This window comes from Emydura macquarii, unplaced genomic scaffold, assembly GCF_026122565.2.
Source record: "Emydura macquarii macquarii isolate MOO-44397 ecotype Brisbane River unplaced genomic scaffold, CSIRO-AGI_Emac_v2 contig_719, whole genome shotgun sequence".
Lineage (NCBI taxonomy): Eukaryota > Metazoa > Chordata > Testudines > Chelidae > Emydura > Emydura macquarii.
In genome coordinates, this window is record NW_027130856.1 from 1,773,505 (window position 1) to 1,800,052 (window position 26,548).

At 42.4% G+C, this 26,548-nt stretch overlaps 1 long non-coding RNA gene across 1 annotated transcript in view; it reads left to right on the top strand.

Moving 5' to 3' along the window:
- Positions 1-26,223, top strand: part of LOC137149206 (uncharacterized) — a 43,106-nt gene extending 16,883 nt beyond the window's left edge. The window contains exon 2 of the long non-coding RNA XR_010918699.1: positions 25,691-26,223. This is a non-coding gene — a long non-coding RNA (uncharacterized lncRNA). The remainder of the gene's footprint in view (positions 1-25,690) is intronic.
- Positions 26,224-26,548: the final 325 nt, after the last annotated feature.

A 26,548-nucleotide genomic window follows, 5' to 3' on the forward strand; every position in this document is an offset into this window, starting at 1 on the left:
AAGGCTCCTGATAGCACCTTCTGCAACCACCACCCACTTCATACATGGACTATAGCAGGAGCTGCTTCAATTTAGGAGAGCAAGAGAGATGGACCCAGTATTCCGGTGGATCTTTATAAGAGCTGCCGTAGCCATAGCCATGGTTCTCTTTGCCCCTGCCTTTTATAAATTCATTGGAACTGTGCACAGCTCTCTCTGGCTGCAGGTTACTTTATATACACCAGATAGCAAATGTGAAAAACTGGGATGGGGTAGGGGGTAATAGGTGCTTATATAAGAAATCCTTATTTTATAGGGACAGTCCTGATATTTGGGGCTATATGATCACCCTAATCCCCGGGCACCAATTCTCCTTGAGGCCTAGTAACGGCAAAAAACTAGCCTTCCTAGGCCAGAGGAGTCAAACATGTGGTTCCTGGGCTGTGACTAACCAGCATGAAGCTATCCTGACATTCAGTAACTTTATGATGGGGGGTGGGGGTGGGAAGGAGGGCGGGAAAATATGGAATCCTGCTCATACTTGGTAGCTCAATACCGCACAACCTTCCAAGTGAGACTGGATGTACTGTGGTTTGGAGCCTTTTTCCCCCTCAGGGCCTCCCTGACCCACCAGAGTGTTCTGGTGGCAGTCACCATTGTGGAGAGTCCCTGGCAAGATGTCTTCACTGCAGCTGGACTGCCTTGAGCTGGCGGGAGGTGCTCTGGCTGCTGGTGAAGAGGTAAGGGATCTGAACAGGTGGCCTGCTCCAGATCCCTAGGTATCCAGATCTGGACTCATCAGATCTGAGCCCTCTGACAGAACAATCATGAACTCCATGAGGGAATTCTCATGAAGACTTCTTCTCTGAGTCCCTTTCCATGAGTCTTGTGTCAGAAGATGGCACTCTGGGCCTAAAGATTTAGTTTGACAAATGGAAAGACCATCCTGTTCTTTTTTAAAAAATTGTTTCAATTTTGCAGTTTGAAACTAAATTTATTTTTTTGAAAATTTAGTTTTGAATTTTCTACCCCCTTTTTCTCTCCCCATTCCCCGTTCTTTCTTTTTTGCCTGCAAGTGCAATAACATTAATGATGGTTAGAATCTGGAGAAGTTCCTTTTTTTTTTTTTTTTTTTTTTTTTATTTTCCCCTCCATTTTTCCTTTTGCTACTCTGGAACTTTTCAAAATTTCTCTAATGTTTAGGAAGATTTAAATATTATAAAATGGAACAAGAAACTTGATTTTTTTTTAAAAAAGGAACCAAGGGACAACCTTGGAGTCAGGGGGAGAAAAGGGAGAGGGAGGGAAAGAAAGGGGAGATGAAAAGAAAAATTTGAAATTTTCAGTTTTGACAAAAAACCCAGAAAAGTTCAAAATAAATACAGAAGCTTATTGTGAAAGCTTTCAGATTTGAAAAGAAGGGTATTTTCATCAGAAACTATTTAAATGAACCATTTGGACCCATTCTAATCTAATTATTACATACAAGCTTTATTCTACCCTAGATTTTTGTGCAAAACCCCTACTGAGTTTCACTGGGTGATCTGCTGTTCAAGGGTTGCATATGGTTCTAACTTTGGACTATAATAGCTCATGGACCACAGTTTAAAAATGTATTTAGCTCCTTTTTACAGAATGAATGTGACACCTCTTGCCTGGACCAAGCGTTTTAAGATCTATGTTGGCAGAACCCCATTCATCGATGGAATTCAGTATCTCACAACTGGCCATATAACAAAGTTTGTATCAGCCTTAACTGCGACATCACCACTTTGGGTGTATAATAACAGCTTTGTCACAGAAGCAAAACAGCCATATTGTTTTTGTTGTTGTGTAAAGAGCAAGACATAGCAATGTGAGGAAACCACATGGGCACGCAACTGGTGGTAATACCGAGCTGTTAGAAATCAAAGCACTTTATGAAGGAGGTCAGCATCATTCTATCCATTTTACAGATGGGGAAACTGAGGCACAGGGAGGGGATGTGACTTGCCCAAGGTCACCCAGCAGGCTAGTGGCTGAGCTGGGAATTGAAAACTAATCTCCTGAGTTCCATTCCAGTGCTCTATGCCCTAGGCTATGTTTACTAAATAGCCACAAATATGTCTGGCCTGGTTTCTGATGGCTTTCAAAGCACAGAACATGGTGTGTGGCGCTGGAGGGCTCAAACTATTTAAATGGCTACAACCCTATTACACATAAAGGAAGCATAAAGGTAGTTTAATTAACAATACTGCATGCAGTTCAAGGGTTGGACTCAAGGCTCAGATCCTGAGTTTAAGGGATTTTTCAGTACATATGTTGGGGGTGAGGTTAAAATGCAAAGTGGCACTAATTACTGGATTACGTTTTTATAACATTTTAGCTTTCCTCAGTACACTGGCTGATAGAATTCCTTGTTTTCAGAAACAAAAGCTTGTCAATTACTTTACAATAAAAAAGGAAAGCTAGTCATTCCTATGTCACTGTAACTTGAGGCAAGACAGATTTGGCAAATTCCAGGAGAAGGCAAAGATGAAAGACATGACAAAGTCAGCATTTCTGAGCCTCTGCCTCTTACCAAATGAATATAAACCAGCAGTAGTGATGGGGAATAAAATAATGAAAGAAAATCCACAGGGCAACATCTGTTTCAGTGTCAGAATTCATTAATAGGAAGAGGAGGGAACAGCAGATACACTGGAGGAATTAGGAAAATCTGTGATTAGAAGCAAATGTATCACTCGGGTCCATTTTCTGTTGCTTGCAACTACACCCAACACATCAAAAGAATTTGAAGCCAGCCAAAAAGTGTGTATGAAGCTTAAGTGTATTATGCTACTCATTATCCTGTATGCAACCCTCTCTAAAGAGTTTGTTCTCTGGCCCTATATTGGATGACAAATGCAATAAAAGTGGGAAATGCTGAGTTAAAACAACAGTCTGGTAAGGTGATATCATCTATACAGTAAACAAATGTTAATGCACAGTTATAAATCTTTTTATAGTAATCTTGAACTGATCTGATACCAGATGTAACCATGCTTCATGAAAATCTCTTTGCTTTGAAGAAAGGGGAGAATAACCCACGCTATAAAGTTAGATATATTTATATAGGTGCTTCTCGTGTGTAATGTACATTTTAAAAAAAATCTCATTGCCTCTGTAAATAAGTGTCTTGGGGCCTGCTCCAAGTCTTTCAAAGCCAAAGGGAGTCTTTCTCTGGACTTCAACTGGTTTTTGATCAGGTCCTTAATCTGCAATCAATCAGTCTTTCATAGTGTGACCTTTTTTTTGACCAAGCAGTTAACCAAAATTCAGGATGCAGTGGGTTGTTTTGGTTAGAAGAAGAAGGTGCTGATGGAGTCAGGTATTTCTTTGGTGCAATCCTATTCATTTTCAAAGAATGTACAAAGTCCTGTTTCCTGAACAGCAAACAGCTTATTTGCAATCAGTTCCAAGCTCTCTTCCAGCCAGCACTTAGCCCAAAAGCCCCCTCTCTAGGTTTTTCTCAGGGTTCCTTTCCCAGTGCTTGTTCTGGCAGTTCTCTGGTTTTCTGCTGCTTCTCTCCATTTCTTTGGTGTTTGTCCTGCTTCTCTCTCTCTCTCTCTCTCTCTCTCTCTCTCTCTCTCTCTCTCTCTCTCTCTCTCTCTCTCACATACACCCTTTTACTAAGCAATACCCAACAAAACCCCTCTGCCCACATGGCTGTATTTTTATGGTACTGGATGTGTCCTTCCTTTGGGTAGTGCCCTCTGCCTGTGTTTGGGTGCAGGCTTCTATTTCAGCTACCCGGTTCCATAAAGGATGCTAATGGCCTACAACTATCTTAAATGAAGGGTAGTTGTATCCATGTCAGTCCCAGAATATTAGAGAGACAAGGTAGGTGAAGTTATATCTTTTAATATCTCAAAAACTTGTGTCTCAACAGAAGTTGGTCCAATAAAAGATATTACCTCACCCACCTTGCTCTCTTAAATGAAGAGTGACAGTTAAGCCCATAAACTTAATATGATAGCGCCTGACCAGTGACAATATTATTTTTTGCCCTTTTTTTATTTTTATTTTTATTTTTTTTTATTTTTTGCCCTTTTTGCCTTATTGTGGTGTTTAAAAAAAATTCTGAGGGTGTTAGAACTATCTTATCATTGCTAGAGGTTATCAGAGTCAGAATGATCTAGTTTTTTTTCCAGTTAACCTCAGTCAGCAGTCACCCTGCAATGCAAAGTTTTGCCATTTCACCATTGGTTGATTCAGAAGTTGTTGTATTGGTTCTCGTTCTCCATTATACTATACCAGTCGTATTACGCTGTACATGACTGTGGCTTATAAGAATGATCATATTAGGTCAGACCAATGGTCTGTCTACCCCAGTATCCTGTCTTCTGACAGTAGCCAATGCCAGTTGCTTCAGAAGGAATGACTGGAACAGGGCAACTACCAAGTGATCCATCCCCTGTTGTCCACTCCCAGCTTCTGGTAGTCTGGCTTGGGAGGCCTTGTCCTGGAAGTTATGGGCATTTAGCACTTCACATCTGGCTGCAATGGGAACGCAGCACTTCACAGGATCAGGCACTTCTTGTATGTTTGATCTCTTTGCAGTAGGCTATCTCAGCATAACTTGTGTGAATAAACATAAGTTACACCAACATACGCGCCTGTGTGGACAATGCTATGTCGGTGGGAGAAGCTCTCCTGCCAGCATAGTTACTGCCGCTCACGGGAGTAGTTGAGCTGATGGGAGAACTCTTTGCCATTGGTTTAGAGCATCTACCTTTAGCAAGGATACAGCAGCACAACCACATCAGTGAATCTGTGCTGCTGTAAATTCTTTAGTGTAGCCATGCCCTAGCAGATGGTATTTACTAACGGTGTTATAAGTTCCATGATATTATGAGAAATCATTAGAAATGAGACACAAACCCTAATCTTCTTTGGCTTCACTCAGTGGTGTATTAGGTTTAACTCTTTTTCCATTCCATCATCAATGGCTACCAGCTGTGAGTGGAATTTTCTTGCTTCACATGGTGATTCCATTTAGAGTCTGTAATGACTTGGGGGACCTGTCTGTGTACAATTTATGAATTCAGTTTCATAATATGAATGGTCTTTATGGAGTTCTTGCATCATACTACTTATGTTAGGGAGAGGGGGACTGTCGCCTGGGTCTGCCTCTGAATGGGATGGTCATTAATGTCCTCCATCAACTACTCAGTAAGCCTGGCCCTAGCAGAACAAAGGTGTGCCTGCAATCTAGATAAAACTAGTTCTCTCTAGCTGGTCTGCAGTGGACTGGAGAGTGTTAAAAATGGAAAGGAGAAACAAAAAACCAAAATGTTAGCACTGGCGTTTGAAAACATGGAGACTGGGAGGATCAGAACACTAGGGGAGCTTAGGGCAGGAGTAAGAGGAGACTCCATGATCTGGAAAAGAAGCATGAGCCGGAGGAGCAAAGGCCAGGAGAAAGGATCTGGAATCCTGAAAGGACACTATTCAAGCATTTTTAAGGATTTGGCTGGTGAGGAAACTAAGGCAGGGAATTGCATACAGGTGCTTCATATTGTCCCTGGATCTGTATATCTTTTGACCTGTGTAAGACTAAAAAGTGATAGGTTTAGAAATGCATATGCAAACTCTGTGTTTTATGTATTTCAACTGTTGTGTGCCTGAAGGGTTAAACTATGACCCAGACTACCCATGAGGGCCAAGCTCCGGGGAGAGTGTGCTTAAATTATGGAGGTGTCTGTGAGGGAGCAGACAGACTGGCTTTGGGGTCTACGGCAGCTGGTCCAGTGGCTCCCACTTCTGGAAGGGGTACCAGAGAGTCTGTGCCAGGGAGTGAGCCCTAGAGGAGAGACCGTGCCTGGAGCCTACCCAGACTGAGGGGGGCTTAAAAAGGATCCAGCCTGTGGGTCAAAACACAGCAGTTTGGTGAGTGGAATGTGAGTAAAATCTACCATCTGACATAGGGATGCAGGGCTCTTCTGTTGATCTATGCTGTTGGCAGATGGTGGAACCTTACTTAAAGTTGCTGAGTAAGTGCTGCTGAATCATTGTGTACCCTGTTAATGCCACCAGGTTATCAGAGAGGCATGTGACATCCTATAGTCAGAGGGTACTGGGGCAGAGGCAGGAAAATTCTATAGGAACCAGAGGAACAGCCAGACTTGGAGAGGAAGCTTAGGCTATTCCATTGTTCCATTATTATTTGAGCTTATATATATGTGATATGCTCAAAACATCATGCTGCAAGTTCCTTTTTGCCAACAACCTGACACTGACACAGGCTGCAACATTCAAGAAAGCGGAAGGCACACTCAATGCTGATCTGAAGGGGATGGAAAACTACTCTTGACAGGGAAGCCAAGCCCAAGCCATCAAAACCACTGTTGTCCGCCTTCCATCTCGGCAATTCTGAAGCTAAGAGTGTTGGATATAAATTTCTGTGGCCTGCCAATTGCCCAAAATCCTAACCCCTACTGCCTAGGCACGGCTGTGATCGAGCATGACTCCTATCAACATCTGAAGCAGGTGAGCCATAAAACAGTCACATCAATATCATGGAAAAGCTGCCAGGGTCTAGCTGAGGCTGTGATGCTTGAATGCTACGAATGGCAATGATGGCTTTAGTTCATTCCATAGCCAAGTACTGCACACCTGTTTGGGGAAGAATCTTCCACACAGGCCTCATTGATATCCAGCTAAATGTGACTGTGAAACTTGTAACTGGCCCTGCAGGCTGGGGAAGCTAATGATCCAACCAATGGACCAAATTTGGCGATGAAGCCTGGTCATGTGCCATCTGACTGCAACCCCACTGTATCACCATCCTTCAACTTTTCGAGCCATTGGACTGGCGTGCCGAATTCTTCAGCATAATGTTGAGGGCCTGTCAGCAGCCAAACGCAGGCTCATTAGGGCCTTAATCACTCATCACAGTATCAACATAATCTGTTTGCAAGAAACTCATGTTGCAATTAGCAAAGCAGGACATTATGGTATTAATGGCTTTGACCTCATTTCACACGCTGCAGATGTGGTCATGCTGCAGGCCAAGATCTGTGAGAATAGCAACCTGCCTTCATACGCAGACCTCTTCAACCACCCACCAGCTCACCTGTCTTCTGGACACCCTCTATGGTAATTTAAGCCACCACAGGACATGATGGTGGAATCTGCTCGGCGCAACAAGTGGTCAGCAACGATAGTCGTTAATTACTCTCCCGTCACTGACCCAAACATCTGGCCACCAAGTTTGGATCTGCCAAGGCACCTGTGGTCATCGCTGAACTGGTTTCAAACAGGACAGGGCAACTGTGCAGCCAATTTTTAAATTGGGGTTTTCTAGTGACCTGCAATGCAGCTGCAGTCAACTTCAGACTGTCACACATCCTTGATGAGTGCCCACTGACTTATTTTGGTGGATTACCAACACTCCACCTGGCTGATGATGATGCCATCAAATGGCCAGGCACATCGCACATACGCTGATATACTGGCACTCCAAAGTCCACTCTGCTGCCTTGGCTTCCAGTCCTCACACACATCCTACCTCCAACCTTCTGGCAAGGTTGCACAAGTACAAGAAAGGTCTCACGAACCAAAAGCTCCCTCTCAATGACAACCTTGTTCACAAGCTTCATGCTCACCTTAAGTCTTGCTGACCATTCTGGAGAAGCTCTTCTGACACTTCTGTTGGATGCAATGGGCAGGCTCTGACATAAACAAGAGGCATCTCATAGAGGGTCCCACCATTGAACTACCTGGTTTCTTCCTCCACCAAAGACAGTGGATGATCATCAACCATATTAGGAAGTAACATCGAAGATGCACACACCTGATGCACAAATGGAGAATCAAAGTGGAAATGCAGAGAACTCCATTTACAACACATTGTGAACAAGTGCCCCATTTTTTCATTTGCAGAAGATATAGTGAAGGTGTATTCTGTATCTCCAGAAGTTCTCAAAGGGATTTCAAAACTTTCTATTAACTTGTAAACATTGCTATTTATATGCTAAAGAAGAAGATTTGAGCTACCAAACAAGGCAAGCCTTCCAGTGGATGCAGAAGAGTTGATCTGGATATAGGCAGGGTTCCTATGATGGGGAGTAGTGATGCCTAAGGAGAGGAACAGAAATGGAGCCTTCCTCTGCTTTCTTCTTCTTCCACCAATCCCAGCAGTTCCACTGGTTTGCCTATCTCTACAGAGTCCCCACACTCTTCTGTGCAATGGCCATAGCACAGGTTGCACGCCCTCTTTCTTCTGCAGAAAGGCAAACCACTCCCTCTCCCAAGGGGATGATGAATAGGAATCTTTTCAAGCCGGAATTCAGTTTCCAGGCCCTACTACACAAGTCCCCTGCAGAGGGCGTGGTCTAGCCTCATTTCTCTCTTCCAGTGTGTTCTACTGAAACATCCAACTAACTCTTTCTAAAAGAGGTGTTCTTCGGATGGCAGGTGCCATAAGGATCCCAGTCCCACCCTGCCTAAAGTGCAGAAAGTGAATCACTGATACCAATATTATATGGAAGAGAGTTCCAGCCACTCAGAGCTAAATGTGAGCTCTGTATACTCTACAGGGCAATGACTTAAATTCTACACTACCCTAACTTCTCTGCACGACTAAAGGCTACATACTACTAATCTACAGAAAATTGGTGAACCCATAAATTAAAGTCATTCATAACTTCTGGAAGGCTGCAGAGAAGGCGCCAAGTCAAAACTAATACATGATGAATAATTCACTGAGCAGCCTCAGGATTTTGTATTAGTCACATTCATTGTGTACTTTCCACATTAATTCAACAATACAAGCTCTATTTACACACACTATTAGCACATATGATAGTGTTTTGGTTAATAAACTAGATGAAGGCATCTTAATATACTAAACTATACTATATAATTATATCCTGTCTCAACACCACAACCTGGCAGCACATTTCTGGGTTGTCTTTGCATGTTCCAGGATACAGAATGCCTTTGCATTATAAATCACATGAGATTGATATTCCTACCCTGTCCCAAACAGTGAGCCTGTTCCAGCAAATCCTCTGCACTTGGAACCCCTGTTGACTTCAGTGAGTTGAGGCTCGCAGGATCAGGCCTACACCCTCAAAGTTTTTTATGAACTGGAATTTACAGAGGGAAACTAAGGCAATAAGAGCTGTCTCCAATGGCCATTGCTGATGGGGACATGATCTGACTCCATACCCATACCTGTGCCATACTCCATACCATTCTTGCAATTTTATTATGAGTCTTATGATATTTGGTGGTGTCTTTAGAACCTCAGCTCTTGGAGTCAGTCTCAGCTTTCACTTAAAACAAAGTAATTTTCTAGCCCGCAGGGTTGCAGAGAAAAGCTGGAAAATGGGAATTAGGTGCAACTTACTGGCTCAAAAACCAGAAGGCAAAGAAAAAGTACCCACAATTCATTATTACAAAAATCTTGTCTCAAATTGATCTCTTGATTTTTGAAGTGTAACTAACCCTTTATGAGCTCTTGGGCTTTGTGGTACTGCAATCAGGAATTCTGGTTTTTGTCCAGCATTCTAAAGCCATTTAAAATATTAGGTGAATGGATCTTCCCACGCCTGCACTTAGGACTTTCCTGAAACTTTTCAGTGACTCTTGTAACTAACACCGCTACCAATTAAAAACGTGCTGAATTTGTCGAGGGAAATTCAGTTGGCTCTAGCCTGCACCTAAAGCGTTTTGAGGAGCAGACGTTACACATGTGGACCACTATTTATATCAGGGAAAGATAACTACAGAAACTGCACTTCAGTTATCTCCTAGATTTAGGTATTCCAAACCCATTTAAAAACTTTACATCAAGATTTTATAAGTGGCTAGCGATTTGGGGTTATTCTACTTGGGTACCAAACTTGAGTCACCTTAAAGGGGCTCAATTTTCAGAAATTGCTGCGCACCCACCCTCTGAAAATCAGACCATTTTAGGTGTCTCAGAATGGTAGCCAGAAACTGAAGCCCCTAAAATCACCAGTCACTTCTCAAAAATCTTGATCTTAAAGAAGGAGGAAAGTGTTAGTCACCCTGGCTAGTGTAGAGGGGTGCAAATTGTTTCCATTGCCACCCTCTCTTGGGGCTCCTGCCAGGTGAGAACAGCTTTTGCTTTCACTAATAGCTACATAAGACCCCACTGAAGAAAGCTGTAGTAGAAGTGCCCTGAATCAGAACATCTCCTAGTTATGTGGTCACAATTTCACTTCAGCCACAGTCTGCTTTTGAGGTTGTACTGGCCGCTAGCAGGGTCCCAATGGAAGGGAAGTTGTGACCACATTCCACCATCACCTTCACTTCCCAGCTGATGCTTTTCCTACCGCCAGACAGCCTGTTTTATGCCAATAGAATCTGGAGGGACTTGAGGAGGAATTTAGCCTAAACTTTTCCTCCTGCCATCTTTTTACAAAAGTCAGATTAATTACAAAACCAAGTTAAAAGTAGTTTTGGGAGCTATGCCTGCCTCTGAATACACCTTCCAATGTTTGTGGCCTTGCAATCATATTTTTCTGTATTTACTTAAATGATTTTTCTCTTCCCCACTGCTGTGTGAAAGACCCCCACAAAAAATCATGTAAATACTCTACAGTGCAATGAGTAAAACTGACTATTGTCACGCACACACTGAAAAAAAGAGAACATAATTTTGTCTAATCTCTCACCTATAGCAAACTTTGCTATTACTTCTAAGTGCAGCAGCTTAACAAAAATGAGTTTAAGTTAACATTGGCCCTTTCAGACCATACTTTGCTTCTGTGATAACATATGGATTATCAAGTTAAAACCTGTTAGCTGAAAGTAATGTCATGTTAAAGTACAATGCGCCTTGTCCAGGTAGAAGACCTATGCCTTCATGGGTATCTTTGCGTCTGTTAACACTAAAAAACATATCTATTTCTATCGCATGAATATTAATATAAGTATGTGGAGATGGGAAAGGTATAAGCATGAGACATACTTGCCTACAATAGGAAATTGAAGTGCCTTAGATTTTCCTTTTGTCTGAGCACCCAGTTTCTCTCCAATTTTGTAGAATACAGGAATTAGGTGGTATTATTCTCTATCGTTACCACTGCTCTGACCTTGATCTCTTGATTCAATCAAGTAGGGACAAAGCGCATGCGTATTGTGATTGGTTACATTCGTCCTCTGGTGGATTTTTTCCTGTAACTCCAGTAGCACTCCAGATGACCGACTGACTTGTCTTGGAGCACACCTTTACTTTATGGAGGAGCCCAAAAGCAAACAGTAAATCAGTTGTGCTGTCTCCACTGTATCTTGTTTTAAATGCTTGGGGCAGGATTTCATCATTCACTCTTTAATGTTAATTCATGATGATAACCTGATTAAAGACAAAAAGATTTGTTGTCATATTTTTGGGGGGATGGCAGGAGTTTCCCCAGACATAATGGGCAGACACATAAAATGTTGTATGCAGTGTAGATGTAGCTGTGTTGGTCCCAGGATATTAGAGAGACAAAGTGGGTGAGGAAATCTTTTATTGCGCCAACTTCTGTTGGTGATAGAGACGTTACATCATCCACCATGTCTCATTAACATTCAAGTGGGGGGTCGGGAAATTTCTTCTGTAGTGAGCATCTCAGATGCTAAATTGTCTGGTCTTCACCTGTTCAAGGAGACAGTCCTGATTTTATTCTCAAAAGTGGCACGTGGACAATGCAGTGGGACAAATAGCCCAGCATCTGCATGAGAAGGGGGCTTGGATGACTGCTAGTTGACTGAGGCTCAGTGCAGACAAAGCTGAGGTAATATGGGTAGGTTGAGAGAAGAAAAGTTGGCAAGGATTCTAGCGGGGAGTGTGTCTGCTGTTTGTCACATAGGTTCCCAGTTTGGGGGGTTGTTAGATTCATGGCTGGTCCTGCTCAGGTGTCCTCTGTGACCAAGTATACCTTCTCTGGCTAATTTTTTCCACCTGTGCCTGGCAAGAAGCATGACTGTCTTTTGATGTGGACATTGCAATCAGTATCCAGGAGATGAGGCTACAATAATGCCCTCTATATGAGGGTTGCAACTCGAGACTATTAAGAAGGTGAAGTGCGTGCAGGATTTTGTTGCCCACTTATTAAATGGCACTTCACATAGTGAGCATGTGACACCAGGGCTGCCTATTAGTTTCCAGGCTTTGGTTTTGATCTATAAAGCTCTACCTGGTTTAGGCTGAAAGACCGCCTTCCTCCCTGTCTCATACCACTGTAGATAACAGCCTCCTAGCTTTAAAGGGAGCAGGGCTTCCTTTCAGTGGTTAAATCAAGCTGTAACACATAAGGGAGCTCTATCATAGGTACTTACATGGCCTCCATTACTGAGCCCATCCCAGTCTTTAATGGATTTATCCTCACAACACCCCATGAAGTGAGGAAGTGCTATCACCCCATTTTACAGGTGGGGAACTGAAGCACAGAGAGGGTAAGTGACTTATCTACTGTCATACCAGAAGTCTATGTTGGAGCACTGTGTCTCTTGAACGCCCGGCTAGTACCACAGGCTCTTTCTTTTTTTCATCCTTTCTCTTGCTGCCCCACCTATGGAGGAGGGGGGAGGGCTGCTAATCCAAGCCAGGGAGGGCATGTGGATCTCTCCCTCTGTCTTTTCCTTTGAATGACAGAGCCTACATTTTAACCTTGGGCAAGCTGCCGTTCACCTTTCCACCCAACTCTTTGATAAGAGGGCAAGATGAAGACTGTGGAGGTTGTTATTTTTCTGGGCAAATATTATTCGAGTCTGGATGGTTTTGGTGGGCAGTGCTTTTGTATTTTTGTTCCTGTATTGTATATTCTAACAAGGGTAAAAGCAGCTGGAGTCATGGGCTAGGTACTTCAACAAATCAAAATATATAACTGTATCATAAAAATTCCTATGGAAGGTCCATATCTCACAGTGCTGCCCTCCTGCAGTCTTCAAACACGTACATACTCTTCACTGATCATAAATGAACTGATGCATTCTAATAACTTCCAGCTATTCAACACAGATCCCTGGGGCGGGAGGAGGAGGGGGGGGAGGGGAAATGTCTTGCGAAAGTGCAGATTGGAAAGTAGGGCTAGTGTTGAAAACCTGTTACATTTCTGCAGCTTTCATAATAGGAGGCAACTTTCTGACCTGCACCTAATATTCTTTAGACTTTCTTGATTTAGTGTCTATAGGCACTATGCTTCACAAAGGATTGTTCTAAACTCTGCAGATGTATCAGCACACCCCAAATGCAGCTATCAGGGAAACAACAGGCCTGAATTTTTCACCTTGCCCAAATATATGGGCAGTAATAGATGTAAAATTACACCACTGAGGCTATAACTCAGGGCTATTTTAATACCAATTATATATATGTTTACAACACTGGGGCTTTTGCCTGAAGACGTCTTGCATGAGACAAATATTTTGTAAACATTCATTCAAAAAAAGTTATACAATTATGAGTCTCACCAATTTGAGCTTAAATCTTTCTCCTCATCCCCACCTGCCCCCACCCCACTAGGATAAAACAGTTCTGGGTAACACTATATTGCTGGCAAAGTCTTGCAGAGTTAGCTGACAAACACTTGAAAATAAATATACATAAATCCTAACCATGTATGGTCTCGAGTCAGGAAAATTACATACAAAACCCAGAATGGTGACCATCCATCTAAAAATGCTGGACACTATTATTCCAATGGCAGAGACCCAAAAAAACTACACAATGTACCACACAGTTTACAAAAGAGGAGTCTGCTAGTTTAATAATATTGCTTGACAGACAGAACAGCTTGGAGTCTAGAGCACATATTTAGAATGGATTCCTGCCCTGGAGTCAGCTAGTAGTTATTACCAAAAGGAAATGTTTAACCTGCAGTATGTGATTCAGTTGATGGCAACTAAAAAGCCAAGTAGGAAGGTAGAATTCTACCAGCATTTGAATCCTCTGAAAAGTACCATGCCTGGATTCTATTCACTTCTAACCATGATCTTTTATTTTTATGTTTAAGTTCAAAAGTAATCAGTTAAATGTATGGGTCCAGTATGTCTTCTGTTGGGGACTACCATATGCCCTACCCTTGTTGAGGGATAGACTTAAATATCTCATACAGAAGACCCTTTGGATCTTTTAACTACTGTTGTCCTTCCTAAAGGTGATTGTGTTGTCTCTTTGTATTTCAAGAGGTCTAATGTTTCTCTAACTGCCAGTCTCTCTTTATAATTTTCAAAACTGTAAGTTACTAGAAAGCTGATTTGAACCTACAATTTCTTTGTAAACTGCTAAAGATATGGGCCCAAATTTTGTCCTCCATTGTGCCTTGGAAGCCATATAGAAGTTAGTTGGATTTCAGGGCTGTATATGAGGCCAAATCTAGCCTTTGTTTTGCACTGTGCACAGTCTGCTTGGTTGTGTCTGTCAGAGCTGGGGTGCTCCATGTGCAATTACTCCTATTTGTCATCTTGTTTTTAGTGGATTTTTATTTAATCAAATATGTGGCTCTCAACCTTTCCGGATTACTGTATCCCTTTCAAGAGTTTGATTTGTCTTGTGTACCCCCCACGTTTCACCTCACTTAAACTACTTGCTTACAAAATCAGACATAAAAATACAAAAGTGTCACAGCATGTTATTACTGAAAAATTGCTTACTTTCTCATTTTTACCATATAATTATAAAATAAATCAATTGGAATATAAATTTTCTTAAATTTCAGTGTATAGAATATAGAGCAGTATAAACAAGTCATTGTCTATATGAAATTTTAGTTTATATTGACTTCAGAAGTGCTTTTTGTGTAGACTGTTGTAAAACTAGGCAAATATCCAGCTGAACTGATGTACCACCTGGAAGATGTCTGTGTAACCCTGGTTGAGAACCATTGGTGACTTAAGGCTCTGCCCCCCTCTGTGTCCCTGAGCTCCAGCTAGGCTTGTATCTCCCAACTCCTTTAGTCCCACCCTCTCAGTTCTCTCAATCCTATGTGTGTGGCTCATCAAAAGCCATTTCTTTTGTTTGTTTTGGAAGGTTGAAGCTATGTGTTTGAACAGGGGCATGTATTGTATGATCCACTCCCATTGTATAAATAAACACACACACACTTTATCTTTCATTGCCAACCAATGGAAACACTGAACTCGAACACAGAACCATGTTATTAAATAGCTGAAATGTATCAAATGCATATGAAAGCACAATTTTGTGGCACAGATTTTTATAAGAAACCTTTTCATGCTTACAGTTATGCTTCTGGTAGACAGAGGCACTTCATAGTTTTCTTTTGCTGACACCATATTTCTAAATCTATGGAAGCTGTTTCTTTCCTTACAAGCTATTTGAATAACATTTCCAGCAATTTAAATGTGCTTGCACTGCAAATTCTAAACCTTTTAAAATTTGCACTGCAAAGTAGAAAGAAAAGTTGGCCAAGTTTGAGGCTCAAACAGATGTATCTGTGCACAGAAACAAGTACTTTTCAGGTTCAAGGGTAACCCCTTTTGGGAGAGACCTGCAAAGCCCAAAGCTTCTGCCTCTCTAAACATGGGAGACAATGTATACTTGTGAGCATACATGATCTATCTGCACATAGTATCAAAAACATTATATTCCTGAGAGTTAAGTTCTGTTGGCACCTTTTTAAAATTAAGGTGCCTTTTTTTAGGGGGACGTATGTGAATGAGAATTCCTGATAAGGCCTCACATATCTACCCTAGTCTGACATGCCCTATCTTTCCGGCCTTGAGCCATCTTTCTCTTTTCTCTATTCACTCTAAAGCCCTGCTTGAATAGCAACCTCATTCCACGCAAGGATAATTGGATTCCTCCAGAACTCGTCAGAGCTGTTCCTTGCATACTAGGATTCAGTGCTGAGCAATATCTGGCACCTCTCCTCCTCACCCCATCCCATACCCAAGGATTGAACATGGAATTCTATTTTTGATTAAATTTAAAATGCATCACCAAGGATACCCACCCAATGCTGTCTGAGCTCTTGATATAAATTCAATACATGGTGCCAAAATAGATTCAGTGCAAAAACCAACCAAAAAAGCAGCGCTAGTATTCCTTCATGGATCACTGATACTAACGGGTAAGATCATCTATGGTGCTCACACAACACCCCAGGGGCATAGCTAGATGTGATTTTTTTGGCAGGGCCTGTGGCTGACGCGGGTGGGCTGGCTCAAAAACAAGTGCTTCCAGAACTTCCTGCTTCGGGTCATCTGACCGGAAGCAGGAAGTTTGGGAAGCCACTGGCTGAGAACTCCAGTTGCAAAGGTCGCTTAAGCAGAGCTTGGATGGACCTACTTTCAAAGTGGGTAGGCCATAGTCCACCTTGGCCCACTCTTAGCTACACCCCTGAAACACCTCCTCCTTTAATAAGTGAGAGTGTTCCACTATGGAAATCTCTTCCTGACTTGGTTCAACCATAGCCTAAATCCATTGACCTCCAGGTCAAATTTCAAGGCCCATTTGTTCTTCTAGACTTTTTATGGTAGAGGTAGCAGGAGAGCTGGTGGGTTCTTTGATCTTTGGAGGGTTATTGTTCTTTGGACTCTGTTTGTTTGAAGGGTTGTTTCAATTATACGATATTTGTATGTGCCCCCAGAAAATGGGAGGGGCACATATTTCAAACCTAAACAAATAAAATAAGTATAATGGTTCAATGGGTATAAGGCAGTCAGCAAATAGTGAGTCTAGTGATATGCTGTATGAAAGCCTGTGACTAATTGGTTTATAAAACTGGTCAGGTAGGATGTTGGATAGAAAACTGGCTTCAGAGAAGGAGACAAAAGGATTGTTATAAATGGAAACTTTACAACTTGTAAATGGCTTGCAATGGGTCTGCTTTAGTTGTTCATAATACCTGCATACACCAGAAAGGCTAGATTCTACAAATGCATCTGCACAGATGCACTCCTGCAGGCTGCCCATGCACTCATTTGAATCCATTTGAAGGATCAAGTCGTGAATAATTAGATGAAGGGTATTTGACTAGAAGAGCTACAAGTCTGCAAAGGATGCTGAAATTGGAAGCAGCACAAATTATGAGGAAAAATGCACTCCATTTCGAAAGAATTTGGATTGTTCAAGTGATTGGCCCAGCAGATGGTAAGTACAGGACTGTAGTACATTAATGCAGTTCATTGCAGAAAAATGTACCATAATTTAATATGAGAGCAAGGAACCAATCACCTAGCCCACTAAGCAGAGAAGGGATTGAGGGTATTATGGAAAAATCATTGAAATCATCAGTCCAGTGCACAGCTGCAGTAATAAAGTCTGTCATAAAGTGGAAAGGAATACAAAACAAGGGGCGAAACTATATAAAGTATTTGTTAGGCCCCCATCTGTTCTGATTGCCAAACCCTAGGAAGGATATTAATGTCTTAAGAAGGGTGCAGCATGGGCCAACAAGAGGCTACCACAGTTATTAGTAGGAAAGGATTAGAAAGCGAGACTTATTGTCATTTGTAAAGAGAGGAGGTGACCTAAATAGAAGTTTTCAGAACTATGAAAGCGATATTGATAGTCACAGATCCTTTGTTACACTGAGGAAGCAGGGGGGATGCTCCAGGGTCTGAAAGTCACATTCTAAGTACTTATACAGGCAAAACTCCTCAAAGCTTCAATGGGATTTTATTTTTTCCTGAGTAAGGACAAAGTAAGTATTTCAGCCATAGAAGCAAATGGCTTAATGCTGCATGCCATACCAGGATAGAGTTTTCCTGGGGCGTATAGTAAAAAACAACATGAGTTTTAAAGTTACAAGAAATTCTGAAACTTCACCTCAAGTTCACACTTTAAAACAGCTTTGTGATGTATTATGGCTCATCAGCTCCATAATGGAAATTGTGGCGTGTTAACCGGGGTTCATTAAAGCAGGTTGTTAAAATGGAGCCACGTGAATGCTAAGGAACAAGCCCTGCAGGGAAAAGATGTGTCTGCCAGCTAGGAAGCAGGAAAATGGAATAATAGGAATTCCTAGCTCTTGGAGAGAGCTTTTCATCAGTAACTCTCAAAGTGTTTTACAATTATCCCCATTTTGCAGGTAGGAGACCAGACTGGACCTCTAGATGTTCATTTTCAGACATTTATTGTTTGAGTTTTCTAAATGATGTAGGATTTTGGTAAAAGTTTTGTTGTTAACTACACTCCATTGAAATACTTTCAATGTTAACTCATTAATTAAGATTTTTGTTTGCAAATAAGTTCAAAAGACTCCTAGATTTTTCATCTTCAGAAACAGAGTGGATGGGGTACAGTGAAAAATCAAGTTGGAGTTAAGACATTTCAGAAAGGCAAGCTAGCTAGCTTTTTCCTGTTAATTTCTTATGTAGCTATACTTTAGAACTATAATCACATTTCAGGTATTCAGGAACAATGGAGTGTGGTTCTAACCCATAATCCACCAGGTGACTGTGTGTGTGTGTGTGGGGGGGGGGGGGGGGAAGGAGGAAAAAAAAAAAAAAACTTTTGAGGTTCTGTATTTAGCATGTGTCCATGATTTTCATTTTATGAAATTCCCTCCCAGGGCATAAGCCCTGTATTTACCTCCTTTTTCAAAAATAAAACTCACATGGTTGCGTTAATGCTAGCATTTAGTACAGGACACTGTTCAGGAGGATCCAAGCAATGCAACCAGTTAGAGCAAAGGTCACAGACAGAAATCTGGATTGTGGCAAACCAGAAGTAGTTTATTTAATGCATTGTTGGGCTAAGACCACTTTTGCCCATGTGCCCAGAGATGATAGTCTAAAATTGGAGAGGCTCAGATTACTGCAGCATCAAGAATCATGAGAGGTGCCAAGCAGTCTTAGTACCAACAAATGAGAACAGCACCACTGCCTTGTAGTACTATTTTGCTGCATTGCATGTAGGTGCACGAGAGTAGCACAGTGTTAGGAAGAGGACTCAGCAGCCAGGTTCAAGACTCATTAATGCTGCTGATCACTGCTGTGAAGGTGTTAGAGCAGACTAGTGTCACAATTGCAGAAATATTTTGGTGATTTCTAATTTTGTTATCTCAAAGACTAATTAATCCTGTTTGCTGTTCTTGCTGTGTCTGTCTCTTGATACTGCTGGTTTTAGCATTCTCTCCATTTACCCTATAACTTCCCTTCCTCCTCTGTGCATTGAAAGCACTGCATTGGGAGAGGAGTGGAGGATGGTGTCAGGATTGCTTTCTCCTCTTGAACTGGGAGAAATCCTTGGGTGCAGCCTCTAATTCCAGCTATAGTTACCAATGGCAACAGGAGTGGTCATGCGGTGAACAGTTGAAAGCAACTGAGCACTGCTTTGGCTTCTGCCTCTGACACATCATGCTGTGATGACAGATATCTAGCAACAATGTGGAGCTCGTAAATGAGAGGACTGTAAAGTTGGCAGCTCTTAAGGGTTTTTTATTAGTATACTTCGGGATAATTATCCTAAACAACTTTAAATGACCCTCACCCTGTATTTTAGCTGCAGCCCTCCGCTGATTTGATCCCTCACTTAAAAATACAGTATCCATGTGCGCTGATAAAAGCTGATCCTGTGTTTTTTATGCTTTCCCTATAAAGTACAGAGAGAAATAAATAAGACCAGAGTTCATTCTGGGCCAAATCAAAAAAGTATCTGTTCTAAAAGTTTGTTTGTTTTGTAACATCTGTGTAGTCCTAGTCTAGATCAAAGTCTGACTGTTTGAAACTTTTCCTAGAACTATAAAAGTAAGATTACAATGACTGCATATATAACAGGGCAGGTGGTCAGATACCAATAGGTCACATTTTTGGAGCTAATCATGATGGCTGCTGGGAGGAATTTCACACATGATCTTGAGCAAGTGAAACTCTCAGGAAACCTCCTGGCCCTTACCTGACTGCTGCTGTGGTCTAACATTTATGGCATAGTTGGTGAACGTAGCACCCACTGCATCACTATGCTGGGCCCAGCAACAGATGTGTAGGTGCTTATTCTAGTGGTAAACCTGGCTGCAAAACTAATCCTATAGGGCTCGATCTTGCAAAAGAGCTTCATCAAGCAGCTCTCAAGTGCGTTGAACACAATGCATATCTGGCCCTTTGGGCTTCAGAACTGCAGATCTGCAAGCTATAACAGTGGTGCTCTGAGAACATCTTAAATCACTTTTTGTCAGTGAAATGTGTCCCCTCAAGCTAACATTGTCATTAATGAGAAAGATACTGCTTCTTTTTAATGGAATTTCTCACTGGTGGAAAGCTTCCTCCAAAAGAACATTCCATTTTTAAAAAAAAGTTTAGTAGTGGATTGTGAAAGCTTTTTCTTTTGGGTAGAAATCTCCAATGTCACCATCTTACATTTTAAGAAAAGATATATACTCTAGCTTTCCCCTCTGCAATAGTTCAGAGCATCAAAGAGATCTAAAGTAATGGCACTCTTGCAGCAAAACATTGTTTTTGTTTTAGGTTTTGCAATTAAGGATTAATTGCATTCATTTAAAATATGTTTTTTCTAGTTTCTTTTTTTGGTATGTCTACCTCACCGGGAACTAGGTTCAGCCACCCATACTCACGATGAGTAGTACATTACACTACAATGGGATAACTCAAGGAATAAGGTACTTTCAGGGCCAGTTTCCTTCAACTTTACTTACACTGAGTACTATTACCAGCAATCTGAGCAGACACACGCCACCTACAATGGATACTGTGAAGACAAATGCAATCTATTTATTTTACGTAGTTGATACCAAGAGACTTGTAATTATTGCACTGAAATTGTAACCATTGTCTATAGGATCTGGTGCTGCACAAAAGTTCTGTTTCCTTAGAAAAGAAAGCATTATATTTTCCTTATGAATCCTTTCTGTTTTCTTCTGGTCATGATGGGGACTTTCAGAGACTGCTATATTGTAGAGAGAGTGGCGAAAAAGGAAAAAGAAGATGTAATTCTGAGAATAACTTTGATTGCACCACAAAGCTGCATTGAGCATTAGCTTGTGATGATGAATTGTGCAACATGACACATGGTAATGCAGAAAATGACAATACGCTGTTTTCTTTGTTACATGCCTGATTTTTCCTATAAAAGTTCGGCCGGGGCTCAATTTTCAAATGTGAATACCTGAAACTAAGTGTCTGAAACTGTCTCTGGACACATAACTAGGCAAAGTATGGGAGGTATTGAAATACTAAGTTTTAGATGCAGTTTTAGGTGCTCATGTTCAAATCAGGACTGTGAACTGCATTCTTTAATTCAGACAGAAACATGAAGAAAATTGGTGCAGTGTATGTAAACAAAAGAAACCCTAAATAATTAATACTGTCAAATAACAAAATGCCACGTTGCAAAGAAAGGAGGAAAGCTCTTTTTGGCCCACAGCCAATTAAACTCATCCTGAAGCTATTTCAAGATAGTGGCTTGTTCATTAATTATTGTTGCTAAAACATCTCAAGCCAGCCTGCAGCCTGATCTGCGCGGGGGAGAAAGAAGCCCATCCATCCTTGCTCTGGAAGTAGGGCTTGGTAGTACAGAGCGGTGGCTCTATTACCTGCTCTGTATTGTGCTAGTCGATAGCAAATTACTATCCCCATGGAACAAGGAGAAGCAGTGAGACATGATTCCTCCCTTGCATAGCTCCTGGAGTGGCCAACCTTCATACCAGGCTTATAGTAACACCACAAACCAGTCCTTTGTTTTTAGTCCCCAAAAGAACACAAAATATGTAACATCCAAATACTCTATATTTATAGCAATTTACACTGCCTGTAACTTATTGCTAAGGTTAAGATTTTGTCACTTATTTTTAGTAGAAGTCAGGGACAGATCATGGGCATATCACAAAAAATTGACGGAAGCCATGACCTGTCCCTGACTTTTACTAAAAATAACAAGGAGGCAGCTGGGAGCTGCCCGGGGGGAAGGAGGTGGTGCAGGTGGGAGCTGGAGGAGGGGTCGCAGTCGGTGGGAGCTGGGGAGTCCAGGCTGGGGTTCTGCACTGTGGCTTGGGGTTGCAGGATACCCCCACAATGACAGGGAGCTCCAGGGATCCCTGCCGTCAGCTGCCATGGGTGTTTGGAACCCCGGAGCTCAGAGCTGCCATGGGCAGTAGAGGAACCCCAGTGCTCTGACGTCCCCCGCTGCCTGTGGCTTGGAGCTGTGGGGCCCTGGAGCTCCAGGGTTCACCTGCAGCAGCTGGGGGGGGGAGGGGAGTCCCCTTACGCCTGGGGCAGCAGAGTTCCCCATCACCTGCAGTGATGTGGGAGCTACAGGGTCCCCTGGGATGGCTGAGATCTCCAAGGACTAGCCATCAGTTGCTGCGGGTAGTGGGAACCCCATAGCTCAGAGCTGCCATGGGCAGCAGAAGGACCGCAGAGCTCCAAGATCCCACTGCTGCCCACAGCTTAGAGCTGCAGGGCCCCTTCCTACACCGTCTTGGGGCTTGGGGCTCCGGGGTTCCCCTGTGGTGGCTCGAGGCAGCAGGGTCCCCCCACTGCCCACCCTGATTCTGAGCTGCGGGGTCCCTGCTGCCGATGCCACCTTGGCTCAGAGCCCACCAGCAGCAGTGGCTTGGAGCAATGGAAAGCTGCTGCCCCTGAAAACTCCGCAACCCCCAGAAGCTGACAGGTCATGGGGTGCAAGCTGAAAAGGCTAATTTCACAGAGGTCTGTGGAACTCACGGAATCGTGACCTCCATGATAAAGTTTTATCCCTACTTATTGCTTTGTATTTTTAGATAGAAATTCTTCATACTATGACAATATCCAAGAGGCTTATTTGTAAAACAAATGATTAAAAAAAAAACCAAACACACTTATCGCTGAACTTATAAATAGATGTCTGTCTGATAGCATTGCATTCCCTATGCCAGGGACATGAATTTCATTATGCAGCTTCAGCCTGTGTGGACAGCCTTATTAGGAAAGTGTATTGCCTTGTGCCTATTTATGATTTAGCTGAAGTTGAGGGATGTTTGTCCAAAAAAAAAAAAAGACCGTTTAAAAAAATAAAACACTTTGTGAAAGAAATAGAGGACTAGTAATTAGCCTCCTCCAATGCAATATGACATTGGTGAGTGACACATTTTCTAAGGCAAAAATAACAGCAACAAAAGACTTTGAGAAATGTACAACAATGTACAGTCTGGGCCTGTTCTTGTTCCCATCAAAACTGGTGGTATAGCTCCAGCTGACTGAAGTGGAATTATGCCCTTATATAAAGAAATACTGACTTTCCACCAATCTAAACCTTTTTTGATTTTGGACATTCTGCTTCAGATGTCAGGGAATACATACCTGTTCCCATATTAATGCAACAAAGCAGAGAACAGTTATTATTTTTATTGAATATGTATTATGGTAGCACCTGCAGGCTGTATCAGGATTATGCTGAAAGTTGTACAAACATAAAAGAGGCAATCCCTGCACTGAAGAGCTTCTAAAGATAAACAGATGAAGGGTTGAGGATGAGGATACAATGTACAAGCAACCAAACCTGGTGCAGAATTGGTACTCCTTTTTTAGTTACATAGATTGTATTGGGGGGGGAGGGCAGGAAGGGGGGAAATGAACAAAGCTCAATAACAAGGGAAACTAAGACGGACAAGGTGGGTGAAGTAACAGCATTTATTGGACCAACTGCTGTTGGTGAGATGGACACGCTTTCAAGCTCCACAGACCTAAAGACGACCTCTGTGGGGCTTGAAAATGTGTCCCTCTCACCAACAGAAATTGGTCACATGGCCAGAAGCAGGAAGTTTGGGAAGCGACTGGTGGAGAATCACTAAACTGCTCAGCCCGGTTGCTTCCTGAACCACCTACTTCCAGTCATGTGACTGGAAGCAGGAAGTGGCCCAGGCCCACCAGAGCCAATCACAAGCCCTGCCAGCAAATCACTTCTGGCTACGCACCTGCTGGGCTGGCTTTGTCTTTCTTAATGTCTCCCTTCAGGCCAAATTTGCAATGATCAGTGCCTAAAGATAGCTGGCTATTAAATCCCCATTTAGGGGCTTAAATAAATGTCTTGATTCTTCAGAAGTGCTGAGTACTGCCATTTCCCCATAGGAGGGTTTCTTGTAGAACTCCATGCTCAGTGCTGCTAAAAAAACAAGCCACTTATTTTGGTGCCTAACATGGATTTAAGGTGCCTAACTTTAAGCACATATATTTAACATTTTGTGTGGCTTTTTAAGTGCAAGAACTACTTGTCCTCAGTATAGAGATGTCCTCATTTAAGTTCTACCTTTTTTCATAGCGGGATACTTCCACAGCAGGAGTAAAAGGACAAGTAGCCTTACATTAGTGTATTCTGGGTGAAGCAAGTCTGTGAGATTGGTTAGGGTTCACTGAGCAATCCAGTACTACACATTATGAACCAACATTTCTATAAAAGATACTTGTTGAAGCTACAGTGAATCTGGAAATCTTTCCATCCCCTAGCAAAGGGCTCCTAGGCAGCTGAAAAAATGTAAATACTGAGTAAGAAAAATGAATGGATAGATCCTTTGTATAAAACGTTAAAAATTAGTGCAGCAGACCTGCTAACTTCTGTAACTCCGTGGTCCTTCTGAAAGCCACACAGGGAGCTGAGGATTCTCCTAGCACTCCCCTACTTTCTACACAGGAGGCAGGTGGGGATGGGGGAGGAAGCAGGATCAAGAGGGAGCATGCCAGAGATCCTGGGCCAGCAGAATGGTTCCTAGTGGGCATAATATTACAGTGTTGTTCTAACTTAAGCTGGGGTTGGTTTAGTGCCCAGAATCAAAGGAGACAAACAGGCAACTGAGAGCCTCTTGCCTTCAGCTGTGCTGAGTGTGTACTCGGCCCAGCCGGGCTGTGTGTGGCTCTGCACTAGCTCATGGAGGAAAAGATGTTAGCCAAATGTGTCTTTGAAAGCACATTTCAGTATGGATATCTTGGTGGGGTTGCTCTTTAAGTCAGATAAAAAGAGAGGACAAAACCCTACACACAGTCCCTGCTGTAAGCTCCCTTCCTAAACACCACCCAGGAAATACCTGGATTTATGGGAAATAGTTAACAATATGGCCCTAACACAGTAAACCCACACTCTGTCCATACAACCTATGTTCTTAAGGCAAAAGCAGAATCTGTACAGTGAGATTCATTAACAAGGATAATCCATATCAATCCCTGTCTGTAAACTGAACTACTGTTATAAAACAGCAGTAAATGCATTCTATGTTCATAGAGTCTTGAAAGACTATCATCCAAAAATGACAGTAGTATGGAAAGGTCACATAGTGCCGTTAGAGTCCTGGGATACTATAGGAAGGACATAGAGGAACTGAGACATGAAAATAGGCCATGATTTTCTTTCCATTTTCTTCAGTAAAATATTCACTGAAAGAATTAAGTAAGAAGAGAAAACACACATGACTAATGTTGATTTGTAGATTGTAACTATGGCTGAACAAATAAAATTGTTTGGATAAAAAAAGAACCTTTAAAACCAAATCCAGCCTGACTTTTCAGCTGACGGTTTTTCTTTATCCAAGATTTCACTATCAACGGTAGAAGACCCATCATGGGGGAAACCCGAGTCAACCACTGGATTCTGGTACCAGGGGTAAGTAACTCAGACAACTGTTTGGTTGTTGGAGGCAGAGGAGGTATTTCAGCAGAGAATTTTGCATGTATCGCCAACTGAGGAAGAATTTTTGAGGAAGCACCTGGTTAAAATTTTGGCAGCACATCATTACTTGAAAAGTTCTCATAAGTAGTGTTCTGTTTTGTGTTATATTTCCAGCTGGAAGCTGAAGTAGAAGAGCTGAAGTATCACAAGACAGGCTGATTTTGCAGTATTTCTGGTCAGGACCAGAAGTGGAAGAGCTGGAAAGTTTGAGGGAGCCTATTCCACAGAGATTTCCAGTCCTCTTCTTTTGACTGATGAGTTTATATGTGCTCTCAATAAGCATCTAAGTTTTAGAGACGTGCGTGATCTGAACCCGGACTTTGAAAAATCTGAGATTCACCAAGCCCTGCTTCTGAGCTATCCTGCTGTAGTGGAAAAACAAACAGAACTGCAGTGAGGTCAGACCAATGAGAGCTCTGCCTCACCCCCAGGTGCTCCTCACCCCCTCATTTCCCTCCTCTCTCTGATGCTGATTCCCCAGCCATGTAAATCCTATCTGTGGCCCAGAGTGAGGTCTGTGGGCTGATCTTTTGAGCACGAGACTAGGAACCAAACCTTCCTGCTTTCTAATTTTGGCCTTGAGACTGATTTACAATATAGTAAATCTTGGGTAGACCTCTTGGAGCGAGATGCTACTGTCAGTTACTCTGATGAGAAACTAGACTATTTTAATTAAAGTAAAGGCAGTTACTCCACATTTCCACTGCTGCAATTGAAATCAGAATCTGGCTCTTAACTTCCCTGTGAATGAGCTCCCTGCTTAGCCCCCCCTCCTCCACACCCTGCTTCCTCCAAGGCCCCTGCTACTTGCACCTCCAAGCCAAGCTTGTTTATTATGTGCCATGCAGGTTCCCAGGCAGCTGAGGAGGTGGTGTCTGCAGCTCAGCTTCCTGGGTTCATCAGTAATCTCCCTGGGGAGTCCAAGAGACCCGGGAAGCTGAGTAGCAGATATCGCTGCCTCAGCCACCCGGG